Here is an 11,122-nt window from a genome sequence, read left to right as displayed (position 1 = left end):
TCTTCCCAAATCTAGATGGGTTTAGGGCCAAAATCCACCTCTACAAGTATAAGGAAAATATGCATCTACAGTAAGATATCTAAATGTTGAGCAACCAAAATAGTCTAGCATATAACAAAGGTATTAAGGTTTCATGATTAACTCCAAATAACATTAATTTTACCATTAACATAGTTTAAACACTTTGATAGAAACACAAAATCTAATACTTCTTCTAAATGAGGAAAATATTTTTATGAAAAAGAGTATTCTCCATCTAAATATCCATTGCAATTTCTTTTGAATTTTTTTAGCCAGAATAATTTTGAAATAAATTAAATACATAATGGCCTGATAAGAACCATATCCCAAACACCACTCCACATTAAGGGACCATGAATATATAATAGACATTGACATACACAGAAATGTGATACATTTGGTTTCATACCAATCGATTCCTTCTCTATCTTTTTTTATTTATTTCATGGAAAACTATTCAAAGTATAAATTATGGAGGAAACCTAGCATCTAATCCCATGTTATTTGTGTGTCGTAGTTTGACTATTTATAGTAGTAGCCTTTCCAATATGTGCATGGTTCCTATGCATTGGACTTTGGAAAAGGGAATACTTATTGCATGCAAAAATATGTTCTTCACATGCACGAAAAGTAGAAGTATTTTGTATGATTTCTTGGAAAGAGATGTGTCACTACGTGCGTAAAAGAATATCTAATTATTATAATTCTCTTAATACTAAAAAAACTATAGCTATTGTAAAAAGGAATAATAATTTTATGCCTAGAAATAGTATGTATTCTATTAATTCCTTTCGGTAAAAGAAGTACACATTTGTTTATAGAAAGAGAATAGACGATTGTGATAGTTTTTTGAAAAGGAAATAAGTCTTTCATGCAAAAATAAGAAGATAAAAAAATAAAAATGGTTATTAAGTTAGACTTATTGGAAATAAATTAATTTTACATGCATGGAAAGAAAAAACAAAATGGGATAAATTTTCTTGAAAATAAAGTATGTATGACATACATGGAAATGATAGTTATCAAGTAAGATTTCTTGAAAATAATTTTGCATGAAAGAATAGTTATTATATAGGTTTCTTGAATGAAGAATATGTGCTTATATGTAGGTAAATAATAGTTATATTTCTAAGAAAGGAATGTATGTGAGATAAACAAAGCCATAGCCATCATGAATAAATTTCTTTTAGAGAGAATACTTGTTTATTTTGCCACCATGTTGAAAAGAGGAAGGTGTATTTGCATGCATGAAATATGTGCCTGCTGTGCATTGTATCCCTTCAAAAGAATGTTTGCTTGCATGCAATGTTTATTTAACTTCCTTTGAAAATGAGAATGTGTTTCACGTGCAAGAAGAATAGCTATTAGGTTAATTTTTTTGGAAAGAACAAGTAGTTGCATTCAAGAAAAAAACTATCATGTTAGCTTTATTTTCGAAAAGACCATGTATATACATGTACAATATCTATTGTGAATAGATTTGTTTGGGAAATATTGTGCATTTTCAAACAAGATTATGTTAGCTTTTCTTCTATAAAGATTATGCATTTTCATAAAAGATTTGGTTAGGTCTCTTTTGGAAAGATTATGCATTTGGAATAAATATTACATTAGCTTCCTTTAGGTTAATTTGTTTCAGAAAGAACAAGTAGTTGCATTCAAGAAAAAACAACTATCATGTTAGCTTTATTTTCGAAAAGAGCATGTATATACATGTACAATATCTATTTTGAATAGATTTCTTCTGGAAATATTATGCATTTTCAAACAAGATTATGTTAGCTTTTCTTCTAAAAAGATTATGCATTTGGAATAAATATTACATTATCTTCCTTTAAGAAAATATTATGCATATCCATACAATTGTGAAAAGTCTGTGTATTTGCATGGGAAAACAATATCTATTGTGATAGTTACCTTTAAAAGAATAAGGACTATTATCGTGTTTTTCTATAGAAAAAAAGTTGACTTATGTGATGGGAATATAGTTAGTGTGGTATATATCTAATGATAGGAAAAGAAGGAATGTCATGACATTTGGTTTATATTTTATTTATGCACACAAATAGATTTTCAAGCAATGGTAATAAATGTTGGTTATTTGTTGATTAATACTTTATCTAACCTTGATATCGAATTTTATTGACGACAATGATGGTAGGGAAGGATTGTGACTTATTTAAAGGATAAATTATGTTTAACATTTTGGAAGGTAAAAAATAATGATCTATGTTGATTGAGAGATGTCACTTGTAGGAAAATCCACTGATGGGAACAACCAAATCACAAAGACTTAGACAAAGGATTTGTGGGTAAATGATATCATTATGCTTGCAATAGACTCTAGATAGATACATTGTATTTAAGATTATATTTCTTTGTAATATTTTATAAAAATAATCAAGGGATGGACTCCCTTACAAGCGATTGAGTATGGGGTGAACACCCTCGTGAGAGTTTAATAAAATTAAACTTTTTTTGGTTTTCATCCTCTGGGGTTTCCAGGGTATATCGATGTTCAATGATGTGTTTTCTTATTTTTCCATTATAATTATGTTAACTCCTTGCATGATGTGACATTTATATTATCAAGTATGTGTTGAAATAATTGACTTAAAAGAATCATGGAATAGATGCAAGATTACAAGGGGAAATTTATTTTAATATGCTACACAAGTGGTTGTCAATTTTTATGTAACTTACTATTCCTTTACTAAAGTTCCTATATGTAATGTTGAAGATTCTATCTAATGGTTAATGAATGTATATGGAATAGAAATTTTGAAATTTACATGTGGGTATGGAATAGATGCAAGGTTACAAGGGGAAATTTATTTTAATATGCTACACAAGTTGCTGTTACTTGTTATGTAACCCACTATTCCTTTACTAAAGTTACTTTATGTAATGTTTAAGATTATATCTAATGGTTAATGAAGTAATATGGAATAATAATTTTGAAAGTTAAATGTCAGTAAATTGTGTAAAATTTTTATAATCCTACATGTTTTTATTTAAGGTTACCAAGGGATGTGACAAGTGGTATTAGAGTTGAAGGTTGTGGAAATGGTGATAATATCTCGTATAATTCTAATGAACTACATAATGATATATGCAATGGATAATTGGCAATAGATGTATGATGACCTTAATAACCACATTGAAAAATAGAAAGTGATAATGTTTACTCTAAAACTATGCTCATGACATTTGAATCATTATGTGGATACAATCCAATCAAACCTATGTTGCATTTATCAACAATCTTGAACACTCACTAGTGATAGTGTGGATTAATTATCAACCTTCTAGAATGAGGACAGCCTAATGCCGCTAGACCAACATGTGTATTCTAGTCCACCCACTAATAAAATTGGCCCCAACACTAGAAATAAACCCAGGAGCATACAAAACCCCCATAATCCACTAGAATATTGATCAAGAAAATGAAAAACTATGGTAATTCCTAGTACCCATAGAGACTAAAAATTTTATACATAGAGACATAACAAATTGGAAAAATTTAACACTTAGCAAGAAATATTTTTTCAATTGTTACTTCCTATTTATAATACTTGTTGGATATAAATTATTTGAAACTTAGAAATAATGGTAGAGAGGATATTTTTATAATATCGAACTGTTATGAAACCAGCTCAATAAAAGATAGAAAAGATAGACCAACGCCTTAGAATTCAGCATCTTCGAGGGGGCAACCTCCTTTACATTACATAAATGAAAAATTCTTGGATGATACAAATGACAAAACCTCCTTTCTATATATAGGAGTCTAAGGAGTCAAAATATAATCCAGCCGACCTAACAATAATAATATCAAGCCACAAAAATAACAATAGAGGGATTCTATGGGGCACAGTAATAACAATATGTGGGCAATAGGGGCACAACAATATTAATAGGGTGTATAACTACAATATTAATGGGGTAATCACTAGTATTATAGGGACCCAACATGCCCCTCTCCTTCAAAAAAGTGTTGTCCTCAACGCTTGAGTAGTTCTGGATACTTCTGCATAAAATTCTTATCCTCCCTTGTGGAATCTTCAGTGGATAATTTCTTCCACTTGATAAGATACTCTGAAATTGATCGATTTCGTAGCTGTCGAGTTCTTGCTTCTGTGACTGCTTCCGATTCCAATATAATTTTTCCTTCCTCGTCAAGTTCTGGCAATATTGTTTGAACTGGGAGCTTGTTGCCTATAACCTTCTTTAAACATGAAACATGGAAAACTGGGTGCAGTTGAGAAGCTGCAGGAAGCTCCAATTTGTATGCCATAGTACCAATCTTTTGCAACACCTTGTACGGACCATAATACTTTGGTGATAATTTATTATCCTTCTTAACTTGCTTGAGGGACATTTGCTTATATGGTTGTAGCCATAGGAATACCCAATCACCTCCATCAAAACTTCTTTCACATCGATGTTGATCTTCCTGTTGTTTCATTCTATTATGTGCCAACACGAGGTTATCCTTTAAGAGTTGGAGTACTTGTTGTTGATGTTCGATGTGATGTTCCACTTCCTGAACCTTAGAATTTTCTCTTAAATATGATGTGATGGATGGTGGTTGATACCCATACAGTGTTATAAATGGGGTCATCTCTATTGCTGTATGGAAGGAAGTGTTATACTACCATTCAGCCAGAGGCAACCATTTGGCCCATTGTGTCTGTTTATCAGATACAAAGCAACGAAGATATCCTTCCAAACATTTGTTTACTATCTCAGTTTGCCCATCAGATTGAGGAAGATAAGATGAGCTATGAGCTAACTGAGTACCCAGACAAGAAAATAATTTTGTCCAAAAATTTCTAGTGAAAACGGGATCTCTGTTACTTACAATAATCTTTGGGTTTCCATGTAGCTTTTGAATTGTTTCCATAAATGCAGTAGAAACTGTACTGGCTTTAAATGGAAGTGATAATGCACAAAAGTGTGCATACTTGGTAAGTCTGTCAACTACCACCATGATGACACTCTTTCCCTTAGACATGGGTAAACCTGTGATAAAATCCATTGAAACCTCCTCCCAATGTTGGCTTGGAATGGATAAAGATTGTAATAGACCCGGTGTCTTAATTGTTTCAACTTTATTTTGTTGGCAAACCAAACATTCCGCCACAAACTTTTTAATATCTGATTTAAGGCCATCCCAAAAAAATTCCTTCTTAACCCCGTGGAAAGTTTTTAAAAATGCTGAGTGCCGTCCTAAGGGAGAAGTGTGCAATTCCATAATAATATTTTGTTTTAGCTGGGAATTCCTACAGAGGTATAAGCGATCTTTGTACCATAACGAATCATTTTGCCAGCTAAATGTATCAGACGTACTAGAATCTTGTTGTAACTTTCGAATAAGTGCCCACACTTCTTTGTAATTCTTCCATTCCTCCCTTGCTTTGTTTATCCAATCTGGTTGGATAATATAAATGGCGCACAACAATGCTTCCACATCCTCATCCTTTCTTGAGAGTGCATCTGCCACCACATTTTTCTTCCCTTTTTTGTAGATGATTTCAAAGTCATAACCCAACATCTTTGCGACCCACTTTTGTTTCTCTGCAGAGGATAATCTTTGTTCTAAAAAGTATTTAAGGCTATCATAATCCGTTTTTACCTTGAAGTGTCTTCCCATTAGGTAGGGTCGCCATTTCTTAAGTGCATGGAGTATTGCCAACATTTCCTTCTCATAAATAGCTTTCCTTAAAAGCTTTCCCTTGATTGGATGACTTTCAAAAGAAATGGGTCTTTCATCTTGCATTAGAACAACACCAATTCCATCTCCTGAAGCATCACATTCCACAATAAATGTTTTTGTGAATTCTGGTGTAGCTAAGACTGGTGCTTGGCACATTGCCTCTTTAAGATGTTCAAAGGCCTTTTTTGCTTCCGGAGTCCATGAAAATGCATCCTTATTCAATAATGTTGTTAGAGGTGATACTATTCTCCCATAATTGTTAACAAAATTGTGATAATACCCTGTCAACCCGAGAAATCCTCGTAGATTCTTTATGGATGTGGGGATTTTCCATTCCTTAATGGCTTTAATTTTTCTAGGGTCTACCTTAACTCCTTCATGAGATACAATATGACCCAGATATTCCACCTCCTTGACTCCAAAGAAACATTTGGATCTTTTTGCATATAATTATTTCTCCTCCAATAGTTGTAGCACCATGTCAACATGTTCAACATGATCCTTCCAAGACTTGCTGTAGATTAGTATATAATCAAAAGATACTAACACAAATTTTCTAAGGAATGGTTTGAAAATTGAATTCTTCAAACCTTGAAATGTTGAAGGTGCATTGGTAAGGCCAAAAGGCATAACTAAAAATTCATAATGACCCTCATGAGTTCTAAATACTGTTTTTGGAATGCCTTCAGTCTTCATTCTGATTTGATGATATCCTGAACGAAGATCCAACTTGGTGAAATAAATTGATCCATGCAATTCATCCAGTAATTCATCAATGACAGGAATGGGGAACTTATCTTTAATAGTGAGCTTATTGAGCTCCCTATAATCCGGACACATGCACCATGACCCATCCTTCTTGTGCACCAATACTACTGGAGTAGAGAAATAACTTTGACTCGGTTGAATTATACCAGCCTCTAGCATTTCTGCAACCATACGTTCAATTTCACTCTTTTGGACATAGGGATATCTGTACGGCCTAATGTTTGGAGGAACACTTCCTGGAATCAGATGAATAGCATGATCATGATCACGCATAGGTGGGAGACCTTTGGGAGTCTAAAATACCTTGGAATGATTGTCCAGGACTTTTTGGAGATCTAGAGAAATAGATGATTCCGATGTGGAAACATCTAGCGAACATAATTGTGCAATTACACCTCTTTGCTCCTTTTTTAGAAGCTTTGTCATACCATTAGAGATGATTATCTTTCCTGGTTTCCCTGCAATACCCCTTAATTCAACTTCCTTTCCTTCTGTAGAAAATTTGAAGAAAAGTTCTTGAAAATTAAAAGCTATTGTACCCAAGGATTGTATCCATTGGACTCCTAGTACAATATCAGCACCTCCCATTGGAATGGAAAGCATTGGACTAGTCAATACATATTCTCCCATGGATAGCTTGATATTATGGCACTTTCCAATGCAATTTATTGTTCCTCCATTTGCAATCATCACTTGACACTCTGGTGCTGGATATAGGTAGCAATTCAATTCTTTTGCTACCTTACAATGAATAAAATTGTGGGTGCTTCCTGAATCAATAAACACTATTACCTTTTTCTTCTTGATTTGTCCTTCTATCTTGATGGTTTGAAGAGTGGTAATTCCTGCAAATGCATTACAAGATATGGTCGGATTTATTTTTTCTTCATCTAGGCTTTGTTCCTGGAGTATATCCTCTTCTTTTGACCTTTCTTGCTCCTTTTCTTCTTCCTCTTCACAATCTATGTAGAATAATTTCTTCTCAGCACACTTATGACCTTTAGTGTATTTGCTATCACAACTATAACAAGTCCCTTTTGCTCTTTTTTCTTCCAATTGTTGTGGTGTCAACCTTATAGGTTGTGTAAGACTAGGGGAAACAACACTTCCGTCTTTATAGTTGTGAGTGGTATGCTTCCCGGTTGCCATAATTTTTCTTTCCATTTTTCTTGCTAACCTGAATACCTTGTCCAATGAATCAGGTTCCCAAAGGCGAACATCATGTTGGATATTATCCTTTAAAGACGCTATGAACACATCAATCCTATTCTCCTCTGGAATATCTTTTACCCTTATGTTCAATTTCTGGAACTCCTCAATGTGCTCCATTATTGAACCCTTTTATTTGAGACTTATCAATTAGCTAGAAAGAGTGTTGCTTTTTGTATCCTCATAATGTGCTATCAATTCTTCTTTAAAAATTGCCCAAGTGATAAATTGTTTACGAGAGCAAAGCCATTGATACCATACAAACTGATTTGGTTCCAAATATAAAGTTTCCATATGTACCTTTTGTGTGTTTTGCACATTATTGAGATCGAAGAATTGCTCCATCTGTAATATCCATGTGGCGGGATCCTTGCCATCAAACTTCCTCATATCAATTTTTGGAATATGGTGAGTCTTCAATCAAACATTAGAGTCTATGGAATCATGATTAACGTTTCTTTTGTTCTCATCATGAGTTTCCTTTAGTACCCTTTCACCCTTAGTGACCATTTCATATAGCAACTTATTCATATTTATCTTCAATTCTTCCATCTTATCATCCATGACATCAATTTTAGCTTCTACGCCTTTCTTTAAACAGTCCGATTTAGCTTCTACACCTTTCTTTAAACCATCAATATTAGCTTCTACATCTTTCCTTAAACCATCCATCTTAGATTTTGTTGCTTTTTGTGCAAGTTACACTTGTTGCACTTGTTCTTGTAATTTTGATATATCATATAGCATTTCTTCTTCTTCTTCATGAGTCATGCTAGAGCTTTTAGGTTCCTTACTAGGTGTTTGCATTTTCTTTCCTCGGGGTATCAGTTACTGATAATAATTCTCTATTATGCCCTTTGAATTCCTTCAAAATAAATTTTCAAACCAAGCTTAAGAAAAAATTTAAGAAAATCTACACACCTTTTTTCACTTTATAGGAGCTCGATATTGCCTCTGATGTATCTCTGTACTTTCCAGTCATCTAGTTCTAAATTTGTGACCTACAGTAGCCCTTTGTGTCCTCTTTCCAATGCCACAAGTCTGACCCAAATTGGATTCTCCAAGGAAGAGTTATGTGAAATCTCCCACAGTGACTTGATTATAGACTAGTTCAGTAGAGCGAACTTGTACGACATGCAACGAGTCACTGTTTCGACCTTTGGATCTGAAAAATGTATACATGAAACTAAAGTCTGTCCTCTTTGTAACTTCTTATGAAATTTCAATCCAATCCCTAGAGAGAAAGTTATGACAATTTTTCCCACGTCACCTATTTGGAATGTAATTCATGAGTCTGCAAAAAGACCAACTTCCTCAGATCATATCTCCGCAAATATCGCACGAAAAGCTCTGAAATTTGGACCCGAGGTTCAGCGCGTTTTCTTCTGAAATGGTTTTTTTTTCAACTTCTGAAATGTCACAGAAAATAAGTTATATCGAAAATTCCACGATGACCTGTTTGGAGCAAAAAAACCCTAGAATCCAAATCTCTCGTACCAAATGTTATGATACCAGCTCAAGAAAAGATAAAAAAGATAGATCAACGCCTTAGAATTTAGCCTCTTCGAGGGGGAAACCTCCTTTACATTACATAAATGAACAATTCTTGGTTGATACAAATGACAAAACCTCCTTTCTATATATAGGAGTCTAAGGAGTCACAATATAATCTAGCCGACCTAATAATAATAATATAAACCCACAAAAATAACAATAGAGGGATTCTATGGGGCACAGTAATAACAATATGGGGGCAATAGGGGTACAACAATATTAATAAGGGGTATAACTATAATAGTAATGAGGTAATCACTAGTATTATAGGGACCCAACACAAACAAATCCCAACCAACTCCAAAGTAAGCATTAATTATAACCCATGTGCCATTTTCCACACAACAAACTATTTACTTGTAAAGATTAACTTACCATTTTTCATAACAATCATGATTAACAATAATGAATCATAAAGAACCATAGATAAATTTCCCTTAGGTAAGACACATGTCTAAGAAGGATCCTCTCATAATGGCACTAGCCTTAACATGATTAGAGCCATATTGGGTCAGGTGTTGTTACCTATAATGGTTGTATTCCCATAAGTATTACTGGTCAAATCCAAATTATTAATTAATTCATAGTCTGAAATTAAATTTTCCTTACATTAGAAGAACGAGTCATAATACAAAATAAAAAAGTATATGTCCCATAAGTTACAATCAAATCTACTGAAGAATCATGAAACGTTATGTGCATAAAATATATCTGAGTAAGATAAAAATATTCCCTAGAATACTATAAAAGGCAAGATAAGTATCCTGTTGATGGATTGTTTTGTTCCCCCCATATATATAAAAAGAAAATTAATAAATTTATTTTTAATTTAAACATTAAATTTAACTATGGGCACTAGGGTTTGTGTGAGATAAAATTAAGAGAATTATTGGAGTACTAGAATTAACATGTTGCAAGAACTAAGGTTTGTGAGACAAATCCTTAGAAAATAACTGCAACATTTGAGGCTAATGGAGATTGTTTGATGAAATTTTAGATAAACATCCTTTAGGACTAATTATATGAAATAAAATGTTCCAACTTTGAAATTTTTGTGTGATTCTAGCTTGTAGTGCAGCATTTGATGCACCTAGGATAGTTAGCGAGCTTCCTTGATAGCCTACACTATTGTTTCCCATAAATTGTACATGGTAAATGCTCAAGCTAGGATTTGGAATGAGATATATCATCTTTGCTACGGTGCACTAGAAATAAATGTTGTAATAACTTAGAATGTCTAAGACATTGTATTGTATCTTAATTTATGTTGTAATTTAAATCGTACTCTTGTTGTCTAAAATTTTGTGTTGTATTTCTAAGGATTGCACCTATTTTTTTATTTATAGTAGAGAAACTGGGTATTTGGAAATAGAGAGTGATGTGAGTGAGGGGTGGGGTGAAGCCACCATATGAGTTTACAACATCACATGGAATTTTAATATTGATTGTATTAACCATGGTAAATCCACTAGCATGTTCAGCAACAATTTTGTCAAGATGACATTCATTCATTTGAAGCTTTTACCATTTGCATCGAACACAAATGTTTTGAAGGATTTAAATCACACTCAAGTGTATCTTGCAAATAATAGTATCTATTTTGCAAGACTTCTGGATGTATATCACTTCTAAAGGAAAGATTAGTAATCTGAAATACCTTGAAAATCCCAATATTAGAAGTTTTCATCTTTTCATCCAACATTTTCATGTGGAATTTCTGGGCACTACACCACATAGACTTATAGTGTTTTAAATGTGTAATGTCACAGATGTAAAAAATGCATTCTCAATTGATAAAAATATTTATACCTAAAATTTATGAAAATTAAGAAAAAATGCACCAAATAAATC

This window comes from Pinus tabuliformis, chromosome X (assembly GCF_031772625.1).
Source record: "Pinus tabuliformis cultivar Carrire ecotype Pingquan chromosome X, CPIR1, whole genome shotgun sequence".
Classification (NCBI taxonomy): Eukaryota; Viridiplantae; Streptophyta; class Pinopsida; order Pinales; family Pinaceae; genus Pinus; species Pinus tabuliformis.
Note: the sequence above shows the minus strand (reverse complement) of the source record.